Here is a 26664-nt window from a genome sequence, read left to right as displayed (position 1 = left end):
CAGAATAGTAGCGCAAATGTAATGCTTTTCTGAGTTGATCATTTTAAGACGTTCATCACCACGTAGGCGCTCTAATAATTTCTACGACAAAACAAAAGGGTCTTTGTTTTTTTCATCTTTTTCTAACTCAGAAGACACCGCCTTCAGTTGGTGCTCCAGCATGCACAACAATGGGATAGCTTTTCCCAAATTACAGTCCTCCTTGCTGACTGCACGCGTGAAGACCTCAAAAGGACGAAGCATTTCTGTCAGGCTTTTAACTATTTCCCAGTGCGCCGCATCCATCCTCAGGTCCTTCTGAGCTGTACCCAGTGTTCAGAAATAGTGATCGAGTACCGTATACTGCTCATACAGACGCTAAAGCATGTAGAAGGTTGAGTTCCAACGTGTTGCCACCTCCTGGATGAGTGCTTTCACTGGCATTCAACGTTCATGTAGCAGGCTCCTCAGATGCTTCCGGGCCTTAAAAGAATGGCTGAAATGGTTGCACATTTTTCGGCAGGTGGCCATTACCTCGCACGCTGAACTGTCTTTATCACTCAAGAATTTTTGAACTACCAGGTTGATACAGTGCGCCAAACACGGCACTCTGAAATAGTCACCCAGCGCCATGGCCTTAACTACATTGGCGCCATTATCCGTGGAAACATAACCAATCTGGCATTTTTTGGGGGACAGCCAGTGAAAGACCTTTTTGTTAAACTCGTCCAAAATGTTTCGTGCTGTGTGACTTTTCTCCAAGCCAAACATGGCTAGTGTTGCATGTTTCCGAGCAGCTTTAAAAACTTGGTCCGGGTCAACACCTGCGTTTAGCTTTGCTTTAACCCCTGAAAAAGAGAACCAGTGTGCAGTGATGCCTGCGCCACTGGTCCACATGTCTGTTGTCAGATGTATAGTGTGAACAGCACTCTTCTGCAAAGCTGCCCCAATCACCTCCAGCACATCTTCATTTAATGCTGGAACCTCAACTCTGGCAAAATAGAACCGGCTAGGAACCTTCCATTTACGGCAGAGCTCTGCCACTAATTCTAGGAAACCTACCGCTTCTACAAAAGAAAAAGGGAGAAGGTCCACAGCTAGCATTTTAGCCAGCTTAGTGTTATACAGACGCGTCAGTGGGTGGTTGCGTTCATATGGCGCGTCTGAACAAAACATGGTTCTAATGTTGCCCTGGACGAAGCATTTACGGGATGATAATGACTTCTTTGACCCAATTATGCTCGCTGGTGAACTTTTTCACGTTGGTGTCTCACTCGCTCCAACACTCTTAGTGTGCCTCACATGGGGTGTGCTGCTGACAGGGGTACTGGGTGTAAATGAAGTGTTTGACACGTCTTCTTCCTCCTTGTCATCATCAGATGAAACATCAACGTTTTCTTGACTTCCAATTCGGGCTTCCTTGATCGCCTTTAGGTGCGCAAACCATTGGACAGTGTGCTGTCTCCTAAGATGACCTCTCTGGCCTCCGGTACCATAGTTGGTACCTACCACGACTAACTGCAACCTTACAAATGGTACAAATGGTAAACTTTTCCCTTTTTGGGCAAACAGTAAAGAAGTCCCAAACTGGGGACTTGAAGTGTCTGTGGGGGCCGGAGGAGGCAGCGATACTGGTGGTGGTGGTCATGCTGCTAATGCCAGATGAAGTGGAGGATCTGGATTGCCCAACTTTTGTACGTTGTGCACTTTCACCACCACTAATTAAGGTTGAGGTGGATGGAGGTCCCTTCTTGTGAGAAAGAAATATGGAAGCGGTACGAGTTAGTGTACTACTTAACTCCAATGATTGTGGTGTTTCCACTGCCTCCTCGTCGACAACATCATCATCATCACGCTCAGCAGCTTTTCGGGCTAGGGTCAAAATGTCTGTTTGCTGCATGCCCACTGGGGCTGCAGTGACCTTTATGATGACTGGGTCGTCGTTGTCAGAGTCTTCATCAGCAGCAGTATCCGCCACTTCTTGTTGAGCCTCATCATCACACTCCATAACTCTGAGACTTTGGACAAGCTTCCTTTTATGCTTAACTACCTTTGTCAGTTCATGTGCCTCACTCTCAGACGGCAGTGGTGCTGGTTCCCAATTTTGATCCGTATCATCAGAAGGAGGTGTGCTTGAAGAAGATGTAGACACCACCCTTGATCTCTTCCTTGCTAGGGGTGTGGAAGACAATGAATGATCATCAGGAGGAGTGTCTTCCTCAAATGATACCTCGCCTTGATTGTCGATTTCCTGATGTGCCCCTACTTCGGGAGGAACAACTATTGTGGGCACTTGTGACCCTCCATGCACCTCTGCTTGCGCATCTCCTTGCGCTGCCTCTCCTTCCACATGTACTTGGGCTTGTACTTGCACATGTGGTTTTTGTTGCGGCTGTGGTTGTTCAACACTCCTCAGATGAGTTACAACAACCTGTGTTGATTGAGGGACATTGCTGCTACTTTCTTGCGATGAGCCAACATCACTGGTCGATGGTGATTGAACAACTAGACTAAGTGCCTCTGCAGCAGTGAAAGGCTTGGACTTAAGTTGGCGTGGTGGTGGTGGTGGTACTGAGTCCAATGGAGCGGGGTGCTGCTCCCAGCTTGGTCCCCAGCAGATCCCGCTGCTGCTGCAGGCATACTTTTTTTTTTACTCCCAAAAAAAGGGGCGGCCGGCACACCAGTCTCCTTGGTACTTGCTTCTTCTGCTCCTTACTGGCAACTTTCTTGCTAGAGGAGCTACGGGTAACTTTTTTTGGGGCCATCTTCTTCAGAGCAGGTCAGAACAGCAGGCAGCAGTTGCACGAGTTGCAGAGTTGTCTGTGTCCAGACGTGACGTCGCGTGACGTTATGCTGCACACACACACCGCTGCAGGACTTCTTCCTGGCACTGGTGGTTCTCTTGAGTCTTGTGCACCTAAAAGCAATGGAAGACAGAGGAACATCAGTTCAGTTATACACCCCAAAAAATCGAAAAACACAGAAAAATCTGCACAATCCCATGCCATCCATGATGTTTACATTCAAGACACCCCACAGAAAGACTAGGCCCATGCAACACTCACTACCCCTGGGCATAATGGATGAAAAGTAGGCAAAATAAGTGCAGGCCTCAGACACTGCCTCTCTTCAAAATGGCCCCTTGTACCCCAAGCACATGTTGCCTGTACCAGCCAGCACTCAAGATGGCCACCACCACCCACATGGCCAGTCCACATCAACAGTACACCCCAAAAAAAACGAAAAACACCCAAAAATCACCACAATCCAATGCCATCCAGGATGTTTACATTAAAGAGAGTGAGACCCCACAGGCACACTCAGTCCATGCACCACTACCCCTGGGCAAAAGGCCACACCAGCAGCCATAAAAAACGACAAAAAACACAAAACACAGCACAATCCCAGCCCATCCATGGCCTCAATGGTGTTTAAATTCAAGAGGACACCCCACAGAAAGACTAGGCCCATGCAACACTCACCACCCCTGGGCAAAGGGCCCCACCAGCAGCCCCAAAAAACGACAAAAACAACAAAATTCAGCACAATCCCAGCCCATCCATGGCCTCAATGGTGTTTAAATTCAAGAAGACACCCCACAGAAAGACTAGGCCCATGCAACACTCACTACCCCTGGGGATAATGGATGAAAAGTAGGCAAAATAAGTGCAGGCCTCAGACACTGCCTTTCTTCAAAATGGCCCCTTGCACCCCAAGCACATGTTGCCTGTACCAGCCAGCACTCAAGATGGCCACCACCACCCACATGGCCAGTCCACATCAACAGTACACCCCAAAAAAACAGAAAAACACCCAAAAATCACCACAATCCAATGCCATCCAGGATGTTTACATTAAAGAGAGTGAGACCACACCACAGGCACACTCAGTCCATGCACCACTACCCCTGGGCAAAAGGCCACACCAGCAGCCCCAAAAAAACGACAAAAAACACAACAAACAGCACAATATCAGCCCATCCATGGCCTCAATGGTGTTTAAATTCAACAAGACACCCCACAGAAAGACTAGGCCCATGCAATACTCACCACCCCTGGGCAAAGGGCCCCACCAGCAGCCCCAAAAAACGACAAAAAACACAAAAATCAGCACAATCCCAGCCCATCCATGGCCTCAATGGTGTTTAAATTCAAGAAGACACCCCACAGAAAGACTAGGCCCATGCAACACTCACTACCCCTGGGCATAATGGATGAAAAGTAGACAAAATAAGTGCAGGCCTCAGACACTGCCTCTCTTCAAAATGGCCCCTTGCACCCCAAGCACATGTTGCCTGTACCAGCCAGCACTCAAGATGGCCACCACCACCACCACCCACATGGCCAGTCCACATCAACAGTACACCCCAAAAAAACAGAAAAACACCCAAAAATCACCACAATCCAATGCCATCCAGGATGTTTACATTAAAGAGAGTGAGACCACACCACAGGCACACTCAGTCCATGCACCACTACCCCTGGGCAAAAGGCCACACCAGCAGCCCCAAAAAACGACCAAAAACACAAAAATCAGCACAATCCCAGCCCATCCATGGCCTCAATGATGTTTAAATTCAAGAAGACACCCCACAGAAAGACTAGGCCCATGCAACACTCACCACCCCTGGGCAAAGGGCCCCACCAGCAGCCCCAAAAAAACGACAAAAACAACAAAAATCAGCACAATCCCAGCCCATCCATGGCCTCAATGGTGTTTAAATTCAACAAAACAGTTGTATCATGCACCCATAACCAACCCTGGTCCTACTGGATACTGTGGCTACCCACAATATATTTTATTTAATGTTCTGAAAAAGTTCCAAAATTGTAGTTGCAGCAACTGTAATGCCCCAAACAAACTTACTTGTGAAAGTTGATTTCTAATCCAAAAGTGATCCAAAGAAAGTCAAAAAGGCCTCAAATCCAAATATCCAGCAGCACCCACAAAAAGTAATCCTTCCAGGTCAAGGTCCAAATGAAAGTGACCAGCACATGAAGAAAGCACTGGGAGGAGCCTGCTGGACAGGAACAGGAAGTTGGAGACTGTGGGGCACTCCCCCCCCCCAAAAATGGACTCCTTGCAAAAAAAAAGGCCATGCAAATGTCAACCTGAGGAGTGATTCTGATAAAAATCATCATTTTCTGAAGGTTCATCCTGTTTGCTGGTGGATTTCTTGTACTGAATTGCAAAATCTCTATTTCGCGAGTGCGAGATTGTTCCTGTCCGCCGCAACTACGTGTTCGCAATTGCGAACTCTCGCGAGGCGTGCTGTGCAAGGTGGCAAGCCGCGATTACGTATTTGCGGGCGCCAAACTCCCGCGGGATCCCGCAGCAAGATCCAAAATGGCGCAGCACTCGCAAAATATGATCGAGAAAAACAACTCGGCAAACACTTAATGACGGAAAGTGAACGCCGTGCACCACGCCGCGCGCCGCAATATTGTATCACCAAGCAAAAAATCCGCCGCGAGCGAATTCACGGATTTTCGACAAATTCGCGAGAGTTTGCGGATTGCGAATTTGCCGAAAATCAAAAAAATCCGCGAGCGGAACGGATTTTACGCCCATGCTTAGTAACCACATGGTCTGGTCAGTGCTGAGGATGGTGGAGGCCAAATTAGGTAGCCATAACACTTAGAGCCTATTACCCTTGGGACCAAGGGGCTGGAAACGCGTCTGAGATTCTATTGATGCCACTTGCATTGGAGAGCAGGATGGTTCCGCAGTATGCGCCACCGCTTCTCATTAGCCTCCTTGTAAAATAAGGCTTGGTTCAGTGTGTGAGTGGGCTTTAAGGGAGAGATACGGTTGCAGTGATGCAAAAAGTAAAGCAAAAAATAACTTCAATGGTTACGATGCATTTGGTAAGTGCACTGAACTTTTATTTATTTGTTTTTCTTTTCTCTTCTACGACTGCGGTAAGAGGGAGGCGCACCTGGTTAAGATGGTGGCAGTGTGGTCGCAGGAAGATGGACCAACATATCTGGAAGGGGCATGGCTGGCTGCAGCAGCATTGCAAGCACTGCAGGAGCTTTCAGAGGACTGCCATTGTTCCCGCATACATGGGTGAAGGGCTCCCGAGTCATTCATTGTTTTTCCATTTCGTATGTGAAATGCAAAATAGCTTCATTTCAGCAGGAGATGCACTCTCATGCCCCTTTTGCACACAAGGAAACATTCCGTGCCCACATGGCGCCCGAAACGCAGGGCCTGCTTGCAGCAGCTGATTGCATTCTGCTTGCATGCATTGTTCCCGGGTGCACGTATTTATTTTTTCGGCATTCGGTGCATTTAACGTCTGTACTACCATTTGTTGTTTGCGCATATTGCTCTGTTCTTTTTTTTTTGTTTTTTTGCTTCTTCCTATTAATCGGGGAGCAGGGGGGCAGAATAGATATTGGATCCTCTGGTTGAGGACCACTGTGTAACATTTCATTGCTGTACCTTTTCTAGCATTTTGTTGCCTTGCTTTGATGTTATTCCCCATTGTTCTTGTTCAGTTTCTTCTGCGGGAGAACAGGTTTTGCTGTTTGTAACCAGCCTGGCCAGGCTCATTCGCAGAGGCTGCCCCCGCGAAGTGGGGGCTCGAGAGCCGGCTCCATAATGGTCGCCGTGCCCCTCTCCTCCCCCCCAGGAACAAGCCAGCGTGCCAAATTTTGGCGCGCTGGCAGACAAGGGCACAAAAGCAGCCCATGCTCCCCACAACCCCCCCCCTCGCACACACCCCCCTACCTGGACTGTCCGGGCCAATGGAGAGGGGGAGTGGGCTACGAACCAACCAGTAGGGGCATAGCCAGCGGGCAGGCCACCAAGGAAACAAAGGAAAGGGGGGGATATAAGCCTGCTCCCCCAGGTGAGCTACATGTACACGGTCGGAGCAGGGCACACCCACAAGGGCAGGGGTAAACCATTTCAGATGCACAGGCAATACAGCGCTGGAAAACCCACGCACGGCACTAGTCCACCAGCAATATGTTGGAAGTTTGAGACCAACAAATGTACATATGGGGCGGCATGTAAATTCCAACACATATGCACCACATGAGGGAGAGACACCCGGCAGCGGGATGCCGGCGCCAGAAGGAACAGAAGGGAGACAGGAAGGATAAAAAGAAATGAGGGAGAAGCAGGGGGAGAAGGGGGCACAGCAGGGCACAAAGATTTGAGGCTAGCTTGGTCCCCATCAAAGTGCCAGAACTGAACAGACTAGTCAACAGGTACCACAATAAGACAGATGCAGCAATCCTGGTACATGGTTTCCAGGAAGGCTTTCCCATCCCTTTCAAGGGCACCCTTCCCATTGGCAGCAGGACAAACCTAAAATCCATGACAGAACACCCAGGGGTGGTAACCAAGAAAATTGAGAAGGAGAGGAGGCTAGGGAGAATCGAGGGCCCCGTCCCCGCGGAGTTGGCAGAGTTGACAGAGGGCTTAGTGATCTCCCCGTTAGGGGTAGTCCCCAAGAAGGAAAAAGAGCAGTATCTCCTAATCCACCACTTATCCTTCCCAGAGGGAACTTCAGTGAATGATGGGATCAGCTCAGAGATATGCTCAGTGAGCTACTCCACGATTGAGGACGCCATTGACCTAGTGAGGGTGTCGGGCGGGGGACCCTGATGGCAAAAGTTAGGTTTCCAGTGGGAAGGGAGCATCTACATAGATAAGGCCATGCCGATGGGATGCTCAGTATCATGTGTGTATTTTGAGATTGTTAGCACCTTTGTACAGTGGGCACTGCATGACAGGCACCCAGCAGGCGGAAAACTCCACTACTTGGATGACTTTCTTTTCACGGGCCCTGCAGAGTTTGCCGAATGCAGAAGCACCCTTGCGGCATTCAGAGCATTGGCAAAAGAGCTAGGGAACCCCCTATCAGAAGAAAAGACAGAGGGGCCGGCCACCAGGATCACCTTCCTGGGGATAGAGCTGGATTCGGTAGCAGGAACTTCTAAGCTTCCACCAGACAAAGTGGAAATTTCAGGAGGGAGATCAGGGGTTTGTGCGGGAAAGAGAAGGCAACGTTGCGGGAACTCCAGAGACTAATAGGCAAGTTGAACTTCGCAACCAGGGTGATCCCAGCGGGCAGGGTCTTTGCCACAAGACTAACACAGCTGATACACAGACTCACGCAAAAACACCACCACGTCAGGTTAGGAACAGAAGTAAAAAAGGATCTGGTGATGTGGGATTCCTTCCTGGCTAACTTTAATTCATTTGGCGTGAGGGATGGATAACCAACAAACAGATTGAGTTGTACACAGACGCATAAGTAGCACAGGCTTTGGGGCCACCCTGGAGAACAGGTGGTGTGCAGGGCAATGGCCCGCCAAGTGGCACAGACAAGGCATCACAAGGAATATCACCTTCCTAGAACTGTTTCCCATCATAGTGGCACTGACAGTATGGGGCAAGCACATGCGGGACATGAAAATAACTTTATGGTCAGACAACAAGGGGGTGGTGCAGACCATTAACAGGGGCTCAGCTAGGTGCCCGGACACGCTGCGTCTAGTGCGAAGGTTGTTTGCATTACAGCTGCACGGCAACATGGAGGAGCGAGCATGCCACGTTCCGGGGGTGGAGAACAAAGTGGCGGACGTCTTGTCCAGACAGCAGACAGACAGGTTCAGGAGGCTGGCACCCAGGGCGGAGCAGAGCATGACCCCTTTTGCAGAGCAGCTGTGGAGACTGGCAGGACAGACCTAACTGAGCTGGTGCACCAGACACTCGCACCCGAAGTGGCCAAGAGCTACAAAAAGTACACAGAGACAGTGATGAGGGTAGGCGGAATCAGTTCACTGGGCAACTCAGGGGCGACGCGCAGGGCAGCGGAGCAGTTTATTCAATGGGCATTCAAGGCAGGAAAATCCAGGTCCTGGGCCCAAGCCCACTTAGCCGCTGTGGCCCACTTTGCAAAATTAGAGACAGGGGTTCACCCTGTGGCATCTCACTACATTAGGGCAGCAATGAAGGGGTAGAGAAGGAAGGAAGGTCCTAGAAAAGACACAAGGTGTCCCATCGATTTTACACGACTTCGGGTACTGCTCGGCGCCCTCGGGGGGTGGGGTGGTGCTAACAGACGAGTTCGAGGTAGTACTGTTCAGGGCGGACTTCTCCGCCGCCTTCTTTGAGGCCTTCCGCCTCTGCGAGCTGGTAGCCCCAACCAATTGGGGAGAGCAGCAGGGATATGCATACAGGCGAGCGATGTCACACCCACAGCAAATGGGGTCAAAATTTTACTAAAATGGTCAAAAACCGACCAATGCGGGTAAGGGAACCAAGATAAGCCTGCATTGCACAAAGGACCAGGGGTGTTGCGCGGTATGTTCCCTACTCGCCTTCATGACAGTGCGCCCTGCGGGGGAAGGCCCTCTATTCAAACACAGGGACGGTACGCATTTAAGCAGGTTCCAATTCACAACAGTCAGGTGCAACGCTCTGGGTAAGGCAGGATTACATTTGGCAGCATTTGGGTCCCACTCATTTAGGATAGGGGCAGCCACGACGCCAGTACTGCACGGGATGACGGAAGCAGGCATTAAGGAGGTGGGAAGATGGAGGTCATAGGCCTACAAAACTTATGTGGGACCTCAGCTGCTTTAACCCACAGGACATGCAAACCCATAGCAGACCGAACCACGAGTGACGCATTTTTCCTTACTTTAACAGAAAGGAGACCACGCCTGGTATGGCTGGTAGGGCACTCATTCATATCCCGGATGCAAACATGGTGGCGTGATGGGGGCAATAAGACGGATGGGACACATGCATCCGGTGGTTCGGCCGGCCGGGGATGAGGTGGGACCAGCTGCCGGCTGCCCTCGAGGAATTGAGGGCAGAAAAGGCCTGGCACCCAGACGTACTGATAATACACCTGGGCGGCACAGCTCGGGAGGAGGACGCTGCTGCAGACTATACAGAGAGGGCTCACGGAAATAGCCAAGACATTCAGGGACTCAGCGGTAGTGTGGTCTGAGGTAATCAGCCGACACGAATGACGCGGGGCGGATTCATAAAAGGCAGTCGATAATTCCCGCAAAAAATGTAATCTGGCGGTGAGCAAATACTGCAGGGCCAACGGCTTGGCGTCAGTAAGACACGGGCTCATCCACACTGGTCGCCCGGAACTATTTTCCAAAGACGGCGTACACCTGACGAGTGAGGGCATGGGCTTCTTTTGGAGCAACCTCTGGGGCGCCATAGCGTTAGCAGGGTGCAAGGAGCGCAACACACGGCGTAGTTGGAGGGGGAACTGAAGGGAGATGGAAGCCTCCCAGTCGGCCTGGCGGAGAACTATGCGGATTAGGGTTGTTAACAAGGCACACCGGAGGGTGGTGTGCCAGGATGGGACCACTAACCTTTGGATGCTTCACGGCTGGGAGAGCTGGCCAGAGGGTAAGACCACCCACCTTCAGATGATTCATGGCTGGGTGAGGTGGCTTACCGAAAAAGGGGGGTAGCGAAAACGGAGACGGCGCTCGCAGCCAAGCCCCCGCCGGATTGCAGACCACAACCAGAACCGGAAAGGTAGCGAGGCATAGCCTAACTCCGTGGACAGAAGCTACCCCCCCCCCTCCTCCACAAAAGTGGAGACCAAAAAAATTCAACCTACCAAAAGAAAGAGAGACAGAGAAACCAACAAAGTGCTAAAGTTATGTATATTGCAACTGTATTCCAAAATAAAAACTGTGGCCAATAAATGACCACAACAAGAAAGAAGTGTGTATTGGTTATTTAATTGCCATAAGGGGAATGCAGTATGGTGGATGTTACAAGAAGGGGAGGTGGGAGCAAGTGCGAAGGTTATCATAGTGAATGCGACTCCCGGAACTTTGGTGAGAGTACTTTTTACAGGGGAAAAGGAAGGGAATCGCACCCGGTTGAATTTTGGATGTATAGAGATCCTTTCTATTTCTTGTCTGCACTTTTTTCATGGAGATCTTGCGAGATGCTGGCTTGGAGGTTGGACCGAGGTCCATTGTTTAGACGGGGCTGGTCCTTGGTCTTCTGGATGGGGGAGGGTTGGTGCTCTCGCTGCTGCTCTATTGGCGAATATGATGAGGCAATTGCTTATTTTTAATGCTGAGCGGTGTATTTGTTGGGAGAATGAGCACAGAAACATAGGCGAGCTGTGCCTGTCCCTGTGGAGAAGGAGCTGAGTGTGAGGAGGGTTGGGAGCCCAGGATATTGTGTGGCCTCCAGTGGAGTGCTGATCTTTGGTGCAGAAGTGTCTTTGCCTGGGGACCATCAGGTCTCACTTAAAGCTTGTGAGGAATTATCTGCATGGAGTGGAGTTGACCATGGCAGGCATTTCTCCTGGGCTTACCTTGGGCAGGATTCCACGTCCCAACATTCCCTAGTATTTAGGGTACCAATGTGTATTGCACAGTGGAGCTGTAAAAAAAGAACAATTCCCGAGTGGAATGTGTATGCCCAGACATTATGGGTCCTGTGCTCTCCTATACACATTAGGCTATTGTGAAGTCCTGTGTGTGTAAGCTGAGCCAGTGGCTTTAAAGTGCCACTTCTGTCCCCACCATGAAGTCAGCGATGGCCCCACCTGCCAACACTGAAACGCTCCTTTGTGATATTGTCTAGAAAGAATACTCTAAGGACAACTGCACCTAGCCATGTGACCCAAGAGCAGCATGTAGGCACCAAATAATCAGAACAGGAAAATTGGCAATTTCAAAATTGTGACATAAAATCAGGCTTTACCATTAAGGAGAATTTTAATCCACAATTCCTCAGATTCCTCAGATTCCAAACATGACTTTCTTATCTGTTCCCAATTCATGTTACCACTTAATTAATGAAATAATGTAACCCAATGTTAGCCTAAGGGAGAGCTAGTCCTCAAGTAGAGAAAAACGAATGTAGGAATTTTTCACTCCCAAGACATGTAAAACGTAAGAAGGACGTGTCCAACTTTTGAATTACAAATGCCTATGGGCTGTTTAGGGTCACATATATGGTTTAGGGTATATAGGGTTTAGGGGTGACATATATGTAATAAAAATGGAATTTCCAACTTGGCAAGGGGGCCATTTTGCAAAGCCAGCTTGAAAGTTAGATCTGCTACCAGGCTGCAGTGACAGGCATGACACATGTTGTAAGGGGCTGCTTAAGTTGGTGACATAATAAGTGTTGCAGGTCCATTAGTAGCATTTATTTGATCAGCCCTGGGTATATGATATACCACTTTACTAGGAATAGATGAGTAAATTAAATATGGTGTAAAGCAATTTGACTATGTTTCAGGGAGTGTGCACATCCCTTTAGTCAGCAGCAGTGCATTGCAAAGAGTCCTAGGGCCAACAAAAACAAATCCAGCAAATTAGTAGGAGCAAAGGGAAAACATTTGGGTGTAGACCATCAAGAGGCTAACAGGTCTAACAATGTGATATCTGCATTTTTCATTAGAAGCTGAGTCCAAATGACTAAAAGTAAAAGCCTGGTAGGGAACTTAACCTCTTCCATGCTCATGACGGCTCCCGGCCATCATGAGTCACGTCGGGCGTGTGCTGATGACGGCCTGGAGCCGTCATGACCACGCCCGCTATTGGAATCTCAGCACTGCGGCGGAATTCGCGCCGCAGCGATGAGGTTACGTTTTTGTGACTGAAATTCCAAACAAATTGGAAAGGAGCTGGCTTGAGAGTTTGTCGTTGGACTCCTGCACCACTGCTTTTCAATTAAATCCAGTTTAACACCGGATTTTGCCTAAACTGGGGGTTCCTACTATTCTCATTGTCTTAATGCGTCTAATTTGCACCGATGGGCACTAGCCACTTGGTTGCACGTATTCACGTATGCAACACTCTGCATCAGATTATGAATAGGAACTGGATTATTTAAAATATGTGATTCTACTGCATGCCTAGTCATAATAGGCTTGCTGCATGCCAAACATTTATGGACCTATGTGATACTTTGCCAGTTATGTGTTGCTAATGGTGACAACACAGGAACACTACCACTCTTAAAATGGCGCTGGTTTCACTTGCCGTTTCTGATTAGCAGCACCTCCTCTTTCAATGTCCATGCACATTTACATGTGGGCCCCATACATTCGAGGATTTCGTTCTACCGTGCTGGACCATATTTACGGATTGAGTAGGTTTCTCTTTTCTTAACAGTTATTATAATGACTCAGAGGAACTGTTAATGTTTATGCCAAGAGGCAGTACGGTTTCAAACTATACCAGTGTAAATGTCTGTTTACTTTGCTTATGAGGGTTTAACTACATCCTCACTCCGGGTTTCACTGTGGGAGTCTGTCAGACTACGGATATACTGTTGGAGCATAACATTTAGCTCTCTCCGCATTCCGGTAATTGATTATCAATTGCATTACAAGTTTTAATGTTCACATCGACGTACCTTTAGACACTTCCATCTTAGATATTGAAATAGCTCCAGAGACCATGCGAGGGCTCTGCTGCGATAAAATGGATCTTAAATGTGTTTAGTGACTTGTGTTTTGAGATTTGTGCTTATTTTAGGGTGTCTCCCATTTGGGGCATTCATTGGCCACTAATGCTACTATACATCGTTTTTTTTTTGGATTTGTCTACAAATTTTCTGACTCTAAACTTTTTAAGGTATGTCCTTTGAATAATTGGCTCAATTGGGATTTCTGATTTTAATCTTTCCATACATACCCTCTTTCTACTTCTTTTGAAGAGGAATCTTAGCTCAAGCTCATACAATTCTAAGTCTATACACATTCAGCCCTTTGCTGTTCTCCGGCCACCTACTCGGGTTTGCATTGGGATTGAGTAGATCTTTATGTAGTATTTCTATTGCCTACTATCTTGGTAATATTTGCAGATTGTTCCCGTTCCTTAATGTGATACATATGGGCACTAAGACTACACAAACATCTACTGACACGCAGTGTGCCTTCTAGCTACTTATCTTTGATCTCCTATATTTTACGAGGCACATTCCTCCCAAGCTTCTCCAAGGTAGGAGATACCTTCTCATATTGAGGCATGCTCTATGTAATTTATATTTCAGCGGATTTTTCAATAGAGACGGTATAGGCATATTTCAATTTCGGTATTAGTCATATGATTATCCCTGAGTATGACTTTTTGGTACCTATCTCAAAGAGAGTATTGTTTTAGATTTTCAAATAACTACATTTTACCGTTTAACTGTTTGAAGGACAGAATGGGTTCTAATAGTAATGCACTTACTTGTTTTTACTCAGAATTATAAACAGTGTTTCTGTATATTTCTGATTCCTCTTTTTTAGATGCTTGACAGTGCAATCCTTTCCAATGATTTACTTTACTCTTCTACGAAATGTTTAGAAGAATAAGGACCTTATTTGTGCCTACTTCAGTCCACGTTCGAGGTACTGACCTTCTGTTCACTATTATGATCTCTTGTATCATTTCCACAGTGTTGGTTTTGGTACCAACTGTATTTAATTCCCTCAGGTTTCACTATACTTTGGGGATATCTTTTCCTTTTTTCAATTTCTGATGTTCGCTACACAAACTACATAGAACAATTTGGTGATGGAAAAACATGTTTCCTTTTTCTCATCCACTTTCTTTCTTGCTACACTCCTAAGTTGTATTGTCTCTTGATTAGATAATATGGGGGTGGTTGTTGTTTCTCTTTTTATTACGGACTATCCATTAACGAATTTCAATAGACAGTGTGTTTGATACTAGCCAAGTTGTTTCCATCTACAAAGACAATTGTTATAGCATTGGTGTTGCACTTCGCATCTTGTTTTACAGCCTTGAAGAACATGCGCCGGCTGTCTGCATCAACGTGACTACAACATTTCAATGATACTATAAGCTTTATTGAAATGTTCATATGTGGACAATATTTCATTTGGATTGTTCTATGTTTGGACCATATAAGACTGTGCACATATTTGTTTTTCTTCATTTAATTGTCAGTCTCCTAAAGAACTTTGCTGTGCTCTATATTGTGTATTTTAGATATCTAATGGTCTTTTTGTCATTTGCTTCTTCCAGCACATCAATAAATTCACCAACCCTTTTGACCCAGAAGTCCATCTGTCGCCACTTGCTTTTTGTCAGTATTAAAGGAAGGCAGTGGTTCCAAGAAGGCGGCAGTGCCATACTTTGCACTCCTTTCAGCAGCCATTGAAAAATGACATTATTACGACCACTGCTGATAGCCTTTCAGTCAGTCTAATGTGATTCACCAGTCGCATAAGCACAAACCCCATGCTTCTGCTTGGGTGGCAGTGCCTGACACGGAGGTCAGAGGACTCTCTTTGCTGAGGTTCTGGTAAGCATGATCATATTTTCTATATCTGGTTTTCACCACCTCAAATGTTTTATCTGCTTTACCTGCTTCTGCTCAAAGAATTTTCTCGCACCTGGCTGTCACCACTCATAGAGCTTTCTGTACCTGTTTGTACTGTTCCTTAGTGTTAAAATCTTTATTTATTTAGCGCTCCCTTGCACTTGGCTAGCTTGGCCTCTAGTGCTTCTCTGTACCTGTTTGTCACTGCCTTTAGCATTGTTGTCCTGTATGAATGACAGCTCTGTGTCACATTGTTGCACAGTACCTCTTCTCTTGACTTTATCAAAACAATTCAAGCCGATGACACACAAACTTTCCTGTAGGCCTTCACTGACCTTGCACTGACTGGAGCAAAGACACATAAATATGCTATAATCCTGCATAAATATGGATAGGCAAATAATAAAAAAAATTGTACACCATACACAAGATCTTAAATCATGTCTCCATTTGCATTTCCAGCTACAGATTTACTACGGTGTGCAGTTTTGAAATTCTACGGTTGTACTTTCACACACCTTGTTGTGAATCTTGTTGTATAGCAAACTTTCAGTAACATTATACTTTTTCATTTGGCTTTTGGGAAATTATTTTTAAATATTTTGTCTCATCTATTTTGAAAATTGTTGTTAAAGTGCAACATTAGTATTTTCTTTGCTTTATCTACTTTTTAGGAATGTCACTGGTGAGTAGAGAAAGTTCATCTATTTAATTGACTCCAAGGAATGCAATCATTGAGACCCACTTCATGTTATGTTATGTTATGTTATGTTAGATTATGTTAGGGGTTTGGTAAAGCGCAACAGCTGCCCCAGCAAAGAGGCGTCCCGGCGCTGCTAGATCAAAAAGACAGGTACTCGAGGTTAGCCAGATATAAACAACAGCCTATGATGATGAGAAGAGGAAAGTTTTAATGGCTTTCCGAAAAGCCAACAGGTTCTCTATTCCACGGATGTGGGCCGGCAGGGATTTCTATAGTGTAGCCTCCAACACCCGGAAGGAGCTCCCTCCTATGCCGCATAGTTTGGTTCGTGGTACATTCACCAGATGTTGTCCCAACGAGCGCAAGCTACGCCGGGGAACGTACCAGGTCAACAATGGGCGCAGTAAGACCGGTCTCCCGGTTTTAAGGATCTTAAACGCCCTGACGAGGGCTTTAAATTTAATCCGAGAAGCAATCGGGAGCCAATGCAGTCTTCCAATCATTGCTCTGACAGGGCATCTGCGAGGGAGCCCAATCAGAGTTCTCGCTGCCAGGTTTTGAATCCGTTGGAGTCGCAGTACCTCCGCTTTGGTAGCACCCAGGAGCAGTACGCTGGCATAGTTCAAACGAGAGATAATCATGGCTTGAACAATAAGCTGACGTACTGATGGCTCAAAATACTTCAGGATAGGTTTTAGGCCTCTCAACAGGCCCACACAGGTAGCTGCCACTCTCTTTGTGTGGGTCTGAAAGCTACGTGAGGAATCCATCCACACTCCCAAGTTCTTAACTAGGGGCTTTGGTGTTGGCATCGTGCCCAGCGAAGCCGGCCACCAATGCTCATTCCAGAGGGCGGTGTTTTTCCTTACTAGCAAAACCTCTGTTTTGCTAGCATTGAGCTGTAGACAATTGTCTGCCATCCACTGGGCGACAGCTGCCATACCATCTCTAAACCTAGTAGCTGATGTAGATGGCCCTTCAGCTAGGGTGATGACCAGCTGGGTATCATCCGCGTATGACACCAGCGCTAGGTCCCACTCTTTTGCCACAACTGCCAGAGGTTGCACATACAGATTGAACAAAGATGGACTGAGTGCAGAGCCTTGCGGAACCCCCTGGCCAATAGAGTGAGACTGATAGATGTATGGCGGTGCCGAAACCCGAAAGGATCTCTCCTCTAGGAAAGACCGGAACCACTCTAAGGCAGATCCCGTAATGCCAACTGCCTCCAGCCGGTGCAGAAGAATGTCATGTGAGACCGTGTCAAAGGCAGCGCTGCGATCTAACAGGATCAGCGCTGCACTTTGACCGGCATCAAGGATCATCCTTAGGTATTCAGTAGAGGCAAGAAGAGCGGACTCCGTGCTATGGCCAGGCCTGAACCCGTTTTGTGATGAATCCAGAATGTCATTTTGGCTCATGTACAGAGATAGAACATTATTCACATGAGCCTCCGCAATCTTCGCCACCCACGGGAGGAGGGAGATTGGCCTAAAATGTTCTGGTTTTGACGGATCCAGGAGGGCTTCTTAATAATGGGGGCTACCCATGCCTGTTTCCAAGCCCTAGGGACTATAGATGTGGAAAAGGACAGGTTAAGTATGGCGCGGATCGGCTGTTGAAAGTGTACCAGGGACTCCATAAATTGAGCCGGCCTCATAGGGTCCAATGGAGAACCCGCTTTCACTTTCCTGCATAATATAGCTAACTCATCCCCAGAGATCTCTGGGATAGTTGCTTAGGTGGTGCCACCAACCCTAGTATAAAAAAAAACAGATGGACCGGGAAGGTGCTGCGAAAAGGTCTTATAGATTTTTTGCACCTTTTCAACGAAGAAGATGGCTAGTTCTTCGCACTGCTGTGCAGAGGATAGATTAGATATTCTACATCTAGAATTCTTTAGCTCTTGCACAATTTTAAAAATGCATTTAGTGGGATTAGGGCTAGTTTTTATTTCCTCTGCATAGAATATAGCACGTGCAGAACAAATCGCTTTATGATACAACTTCATTTTAGCCAAATAGATTACTTTATCTCCCTCTTTATAATCCCTTCTCCATGTCCGCTCGGCTCTTTTGCATTGCTTCCTCAATGCTCCCAGAGCCTCACCGTGCCATGGATTAGAGATGGACCTGCTCCCCTTGGTCCATTTGACTGGAATGAGAGCGTCCAAACCTCTTACGATCCAGTCAAAAAGGCACAGTACGCCACCTCCGGATCAGCTAAGCCCTCCAGGGAAAACGTCCCTAGGAAAGCATGAAAATCCTTCAGTTTGAGTTTATGCCAGGACCTTTTCAAGACCCTCTTCACCTCCTCCATCGAGAAAGGCTCAGGAGTCTCCATACTGACTCTGACCAGAAAGTGGTCAGTCCAGCCCATAGGCTTAGGCAAATCCACTTTCACTTGCGGAATATTAGAGAACACTGGGTCCAAAATATGACCGGCCAAGTGCGTGGCATCACTAATCAGCAGATCTAGCTGTAGGGCGGCCAGGTCAGCCAACAGGTTGCGGATAGTGGGATCCTGGATCTGATCGAAATGGAGATTCAAATCCCCCAAAATTGTAAAGTTGGCAGATCCCACCACTAGCGAGTTAGCTGCTTCTAGCAAAACCTCAATAAACTTTGAGGCAGGCCCCGGTGGGCGGTAGATATACAGCCTGAGAGTGTAAACTGTGCACTAATAGCAATCTTAAAACGGGCACATTCACTGCCACATAGATCTTCCTTAATAAAGGAACAGGGGTATTGAGCTTTATAAATTACTGCAATACCACCGCCTCTGATATCCCAATTTAGCGTCTCAATCAGATATCCTGCGGGGAGCGTAAGATTCACTATTCCTGTCATATCGTCATCTCGTAGTGAGGTTTCACAGATAAAGAACACATCAGGGGATTCTTCAGCAATGAGTGTCTGTACTTCCAGATGGTGTTTAACGAGTGATCTAACATTTAATTGGAAAACCGTAATCTGTACGTGAGTCTCCAGTCCCCTGGCGAGTCTCACTCAACCAGGTACTGGGGCAGCAAAGTTGCATACGGTACAGGTCAAACCTGTCACCCCTAGTTGTTTTGGCAGTGTCCCACACATCTCCCCACCTGGGTTCAGAGTTAAAAGTACCTCTCTGTCGTAAGCAAGTGGCTCCGGCAGCACTCGACCAGGGGGACTGGCGAGAGGCGATGTCCTGGCGATGAAGGGCGCAGACGGGCTTGCCGGCGCGCCCACTGCGCCCACCCGCTGCGCCCGCCCGCTGCGTGGGCGTTTGATGGTGGCCATAAGTAGGGGAGAGAGGGAGGCGGGCATCTAAAAACAACTAGACCGTCACCCCAAACTGGTCTGAAAATGGCGCCTAGGCCCGCGTGAGTCCCTGAACAGCTCCTAGTCGGCTGCAGGGTTCGCGGTAGCAGTGTGGGAGGGAGAACACACCGCGTGGGGTAAATGCAGGGCAAAACAGTGATAGAATTTTTAAAAGCACACAATTATTAAAATTAGCAATCAATTTATAAAACAATGTATGCACACTCCTCGCTTTCCCGGCTGAGCCTCGGGAAAGTGTCTAATGTATCTAGCTGGCGCTAGATACACCCACCGTTGTTCTCTTTCAAGGAGTCTGCGCTGCAAATTCCCAGTGCCTTTGACCTTCTCTATTACAGAGATCACACACCAACTGCTATTCCGAGGCAGTGTTATATCTAATCAAGTGTCCGTGTGATCTGGCATATGTTGGAATGACCAGCCGCAAAGGCAAGATTCTTATTAGCGAACACAGAAGCACAATACGTTGTGCAATATTAGTGACCAAACTCACTGCATATTAAAAATACAAGGGGCACAAAGACACAGAAATGAAATGGACCATAATAGAATAGGTCAAAGGCACTGGGAATTTGCAGCGCAGACTCCTTGAAAGAGAACAACGGTGGGTGTATGAAGTAGATCTCAATGATTGCTTTCCTTGGAGTCAATTAAATTGATGAACTTTCTCCACTCACCAGTGACATTCCCTTCACCATATACCAGGGACCTTATGTCCTATTTGGCTGAGTGATGTCTCTTACCGCTTGTTCGGCCTAGGCATATACTGACCATCACATGACCATGGTCTCCCCCAAGGTTTGGGTACATACGCCTCAATAAAACCCTAAGATATGGGTTCAGTAACCATATAGACCTATGCATATTTACACCACCCACAATAATTACATCTCCCGCTTTCTTTTGGTGAAAGGGAGCATATTTAGGGTTCTTCCAAAAATACAGTTAGAGTTACAACACAACTCTCCATATACACATTGGGAGCAGCCTGTAGCATTTTTCAAGTACTAGAATGAAATATGCAGATGCATATGTATATTGTGCCTAGACCCTTCCATTAATCATGAAAGATGAAACGTTTATCCGGGCCATGATGTTACAATCAGTGTACTCAACACAATACAGACTGTAGTTGCGAGGTCCGGCTCTCTACTACATTTACCAAGATCCTTTTAGTCAGCGTACGCAACGTCACGCGCATGCGGTGACAACACGCAGTGGGCGGCATTGGCAATCAGACGCCATTTAACGCTTTACATGAGTATACAAATATGCCGGTCACCGATATCTACTCGCACAAGCCAGGGACCGGTACCAACTAGGTTAGGAGGCGGGGCAGGACTCTTAAAGAAGTAAGTAATCTTGAGTGCGGAGGGATGCGGGGTCACAATGGTTCCCTGTTTCCTAGCGCCACAGAGTGAGATTCCTCACTCCGAGCTTTTACCTTACATCAGACCCTTACACTGCCTGTTTTCTCCCTCTTGGGGCACACCACAGGGTTTGACTACAGAGCTACTCCTAAAAGGCCATGCGGTCCCTTGAGAAACGGTGACTTTCCAAAATTTGGGTAAGAGCTCATGCCTGTCTGATGTATATATATATCTGAGAGGATGACCATTATGGCTATTTCAACATTGCAAAAGGTTTTTAACTAATGACATGGCACGAGTGATGAATGAGATGGGGACATAGTGTTTGATACTTTGGTAACAAGCACAGTCTGGCATGCAGTTAATGTCAGTATGCGAGCAACATCCCTACCCCACTATATTCTGTCACATAGCAATGTCATGTATAGATTTTGATGCGAGTGGCACATGATTGGAAGAGATTGACCACTACTTAGTTGCACAGCCCTTTGGCACTCGTGAGCTCGGTCTCTTTCAAATGGCACGTATTTAGGAAACAAGAACATGGTAATAACATTTTTTGCTCATACAATTTTGTATGTTGTTTTTTCCTTCTTCTTTGTTTGATTTCTTACAGATGGACAACCTCATATGACAGATACACTTGTCTGTCACATGCACAAGGAGCAGCTACTCTGCCCTTCATTCACGGACAGGATAGGGACCACCCTTTCTGTACCCCAGGTAGGCCAACCATTGCCCTGAAGAAAGTCCTGGAAATTTATGGCCACATATGGACTGAAACATGTTGGCACTAGGGTCTTAAAAAAATATTACTACTATTCTGACCCGCTTTATAAGAGTTTTTAATAACCCTGACAGACCCAAGAATAAAGGGAAACTGGGGATCTGTCTGAGGTTTTTTATCTTTATAGCCCCCCTGGTCTTCTATAACTTCAAAGAGCTCCCAAAACTGTGTTTGAGCCCACCCCGACTTACAGGCGTCGGGGTGACCCGATGATGAAGCCTGACACCACTAGGGTGTGTGAGGGTAATTAAACGAAAAGGAATTGCTTCCTTGCTCACCTGATGGTGAAGTTACACATTTTCCCTTACACTTCATTCTTTACGTCCACCCATTTAAGTGCATTTTGATTGACCATCGCCTGGTCAGTTGGAGTAAATTTTCGTGGCTTTATGTAACGTGGGAGGTGTTACTCCGACCCAGTATCTTCTCTACCCTCCAGGAATTGAGAAAGTTTTTCATGATTCTTTAGTGTGTATGCAGGACGGACTTCACAGCCACATAACATACTTTGAATCAATGTTCATTTAAAATGGATGGAAACGGGGGCGAGATCAAAGATGTGGCTAACAAGTACAAAATATCCTGTAACTATTTTTATTAGTCTTTCACCTTCATGTAACCACATATAAAATAACACACACCACAAAAGAAAAATAAATGCAAGTTAAACTAATCAGTGAGATATCCACATTTTAGTTCTCACCTGCATCAGCGCATGCACTGCTTGCGCTCTTGCTTGAAAAATATAGTGTATAGAACAAGGAGCTTGCGGCCCGTCCATTGCTGTGCATTTGTTAGCTTCACTCTCACTCCTATTTGCTGCTTTCTAATTGACCAGCATGTGTCACTTTCTCTTCCTTCGGCTGGAGCAAGGACCAAGTACTGATTGCTTCAGCTTGATTGCTGTCCTTCTGCTGATTGTGCTGTGTTTGAGCAACTACTTTAAAACACATTCTTCCCTGTAATCCTTGTTGAATATCTTGACATTTCTAGCTATTTTGTGCTATCCTATGGCACATACACTTTAAAGAAGCCCTTTCCTTCTCAATTGTTCTCTTTATGTGATTGCACTGTTTGCCAAACATCATATTGAGTTTCTCAGAATCACATGGATGTTGTGCTTAGACCTAAGAAGCATTGGCAAAGTCAATAGGTCTTGCTTTGAGACTACTCCCCATACTGCTGCCTTTTGTTCATGCTGTTCAGCATCAGCATTGTGAAGATTGGCAATGATGTGTAGCCATGCTGTATAGCAGTGTGGCTGCTGCAGTATGTCTAAAAATAATAATAAAAGGACAAATTTGTAACCATCATTGATGCACTTTTAAATAAAAAAGCGTGTTAGCCCTGGCTAAATTAGAGTGCTTTTTTAAATTAGTTTGTGTCACACTGCAAACCAGTTGTGCTGCTTTGCAGCAGTGCTATACAAGTTTGCCAAAGCCTAATACTCTCAAAGATGAGAATTATTGGCTTTGCCAGTGTTTGTTTATGTTGCAAAACCTCTGTTGCTGATATCTGTGTTTGTATCCAGAGAGCCACATCAATGAATACTGGTTGGTAAAGTGGGGAATTGTGACTTGGGAGTTTTTCATTGTTACCAAGTCCAAGCCTGTGACAGGAGGCACTGTAAATATGTATCGTGATACACACATTATAAGATAGGCACAAAAAGATTTGGTTTAAGGTAACAAAGTGCTTCCAAAATATAGAACTACGAAATATACAATCTGTACTAGTGCAAACATTTTTTCTAACTGTCCCTTTAATGCACGCATTCCACAGCTCACCTTAACCATACCTCTCAAAAAATACTCTTTGAGTGCCTCCATCTATTTTAACCATTGTAGGCTCCCACTCAGCCTTTACATTGCAGATAAACGAAATGTACACACATTGTTTTCATGCAGCATTCACACTGGCAAGCAAGATTGTTTCTTGTTCAGCTGTCTGCCCCTCATTCGTCTCCACAGAAAAAGAAATTCTCTCCTCTTGCACTTCAGCTGAGACATCTCAGATGTCGGAATTAAGGGTTGATTTTCATATAAAGTAGGAGAATTGTTTTTGTAAAATAAAAAAAGTATGGGTATACCGTGCCCCTCAGATCTCAGCCACTTCGACCTCTGATACAAATAAGCCATTGATCCTAACGATACATGCTTTTCAGATTCAATTAAGTTTTTTAAGAAATTTGTTGGCTGTAACATATTTTCTCTCTGCTTAATTGGCCATATGTGAACTTGGATCAGGAGAAATAACTACATTCCAGTCTACAGCTGCTGTCTTTTGTGCAAACAACGCCCGGTGAAATGCCATTTGTCCACAGTATCAACTCACTTTTTGCACCATATACAATCTATTATATATGCCATACAATGCGAAACAATGTCCAAAATGGTATTGCAATCACATGCTGTGCACAGTATGGCTCTTTATAATACTGTTTTGGCCAAGTGCCTTCCTCAAGATAGAACCTGGTGGAAACTGTAGTTATAAGGACCAAGGCGAGACCACAGTGTGTGTGAAACCTGTGATCTGCAATAATTGGGAAAAAAACGAGTGTAACAATTCTTATTGCTCCAACTTTACTCTGCTATCGCAGCATTTAGGATGAACCTTTTTGATTTATAGGTGCATATTTGCAGAAAGGGATATATTTAAAGTTTGTTGGGCATGATAAGTGCTTAATTTGTAAAATAATAGGTGTCAAGGACCAAAGGTTTGTGTACAACAGCGTAGCCGACATTATCGTAGGTCAGTGTGCTGGCCACTTCATTTACCACAAGACCCTCCTTGCCTCTTTATCTCTTCTCGTGTATCTTCTCTTTCATCTCTAATATCTCCCTTTGCCACGTTTTTTATCGTTCTCCTCCTTTCCGCCTTTTGGTTCTTCCTCCATTGATCCCAATCAAATTTTGTTGATCAAAGATATGTGTCAGTCCCTAAAAATGAGTGCCGGTGGCCCCCACCTGCAAACACTGGCTCAAATTAAACAGTAGGTACAATACCTGCCAAATGTTGTCAGATGTAGAATATCTGCCCAACTGCAAATAATCTCCTAAATCTACACATCCGCTTGATTAATTATTTTGCTGCCAATCCCTTCATCACGCTTTACAAGGTTTGCTTATACAATATGGCTAATTAAGATGATAAGAAATGAGAAATGCGGGGCTGATGACGAGCTGGGCTCGTCATGGTGCACACCGGTCGTGCGCTGATGACGAGCCCAGCTCGTCATGAGCCCCACCCTCGGGTGAAGCGCTGGCGCTCCCCCCGAGGGTCTGCGATTTTCTTTCCAAGTACGGGGATGGCAGCGGAAGAGCACAGCGCGCGCTGACGTCATCAGGGATTCCCAGGCGCTCGGGAAGCCATTTGCTTCCTGCGCGCCTGGAGAAAAGGGGAGTTTCTCGTGGCTGGCGGGGGTTTAGGGCCGCAAAGAGGCATCAGGGGAGAGGAAAAAGATTTTCCTCTCCCCTGATGTCTCTTTGCAGGGCGTTTCTGCCTCACGATCGCACACAGCGTCGCGATCGTGCGGCGGAAATGCCCACCACTAGCACCAGGGATTTAAATTTTGTTTACAGGAAGCGACCCTTTGGGCAAGGGTCACTTCCAGGCTGCCTGTAATTATCTTTTCGTTTTTCTGCCCCCCCCCTGGGGGCAAATCTGCCCGTTTTTTTGGCCGTTTTGCCCCCAGGGGGTCAGAAATTCCCCACTAGCACCAGGGTTGTTTTTTGGTGGCAATGTATTTATTTTGGAAGCGACCCCTTGGGTAAGGGTCGCTTCCTTGCAGCCATGAAATATGTTCTTGATTTTCTGTCCCCCCTGGGGGCAAATCGGCCCATTTTTTTTGCCCGTTTTGCCCCCAGGAGGGGCAGAAAATCCCCACTAGCACCAGGGAATTGCACATTTAGTTTTTAGGAAGCGACCCCTTGGGCAAGGGTCGCTTCCAGGCGGCCTGGCAATATCTTTTTTTTTCTGCCCCCCCCTGGGGGCAAATCGGCCCGTTTTTTCGGCCGTTTTGCCCCCAGGGGGGGCAGAAATTACCCACTAGCACCAGGGTTTATTTTGGGCGCAATGTTTTTATTTTGGAAGCGACCCCTTGGGTAAGGGTCGCATCCTGGTGGCCATAATTTATGTTTTTGATTTTCTGTCCCCCCTGGGGGCAAATCGGCCCATTTTTTGGGGCCGTTTTTCCCCCAGCGGGGGGGGGGGGGGCAGAAAATGCCCACTTTCACCAGGGAATTGGAAATTTAGTTTTTAGGAAGCGACCCCTTGGGCAAGGGTCGCTTCCAGGCAGCCTGTGAATATCTTTTCGTTTTTCTGCCCCCCCTGGCAAATAGGCCCCCCAGGGGGGGAGCAGAAAATGCCACTAGGCACCAGGGAATTGTTTTTTTTGTAATGGCGGCTACCCCTTGGGCAAGGTTTGCTTCTTAGAGGGAACTTGTTTTAGCTTTGTTTTTCTGCTTCACCCCCACCCCCCTTGGGGCGAATTGGCCCTTTTCTTTTCTGTTTTTTGGCCCACTAGCCCCTAGGAATTGAGTTTTGTAGGGTGTGGAAGTGAGCCCTTGGGCAAGGCTTGCTTCCAATGCTTATATTTTTGGTTGTTTTTTTACTGGCCGCCTCCCTTGGTGCTAGTTGGTCTTTTTTTGTTCTTACTGCCCCCGTGTGAGGGGGGTACTGTTAGGACCAAAAGACCGACTGACACCAAAGGTGTCAGGCAGTAAAAAACTTTCAAAAAATTAACCAGTGTCTTGATGGAAACCCTCACCTAATACCAATTGGTCTAAGCCCTATTTGATGGCCCATCTGGGCGATTGTAAATTTGGGGGGCAAATTTGTGTGTTGTTTTTTTAATTGTTATATTGTTTGTGAAATGTGGTAGTAATTTTTTTTTCTTCTCCATTTTTTTCTTGTTCCAGGCTTTTGCTGTTTGGATTCTTGTAGGTTGCGGTTCTGTTACTGCTGGTTTTGCAGCTTGTGTAGTTGCATGTGCTTGGTAAGTGAATGTATTTTGTACTACTTTCCCTAGATGATTGTCTTTTTGAAAACGGTGTACTTATAGCAGTTTGTGTGGCTCTGTGTTTTTTTTTCTGCATTAGCGCTTGATGTGCACTTTTTTTCTAATGTGTAATTTTTTTTCTCTTTCTAGTGGGATATCATTTCTTTTTGCTGTGTCTCAGCAGAGTAGGTGCTGGTGAGTGT

The sequence above is a fragment of the Lissotriton helveticus genome, chromosome 8, assembly GCF_964261635.1.
Source record: "Lissotriton helveticus chromosome 8, aLisHel1.1, whole genome shotgun sequence".
NCBI classification, from domain to species: Eukaryota; Metazoa; Chordata; class Amphibia; order Caudata; family Salamandridae; genus Lissotriton; species Lissotriton helveticus.
Note: the sequence above shows the minus strand (reverse complement) of the source record.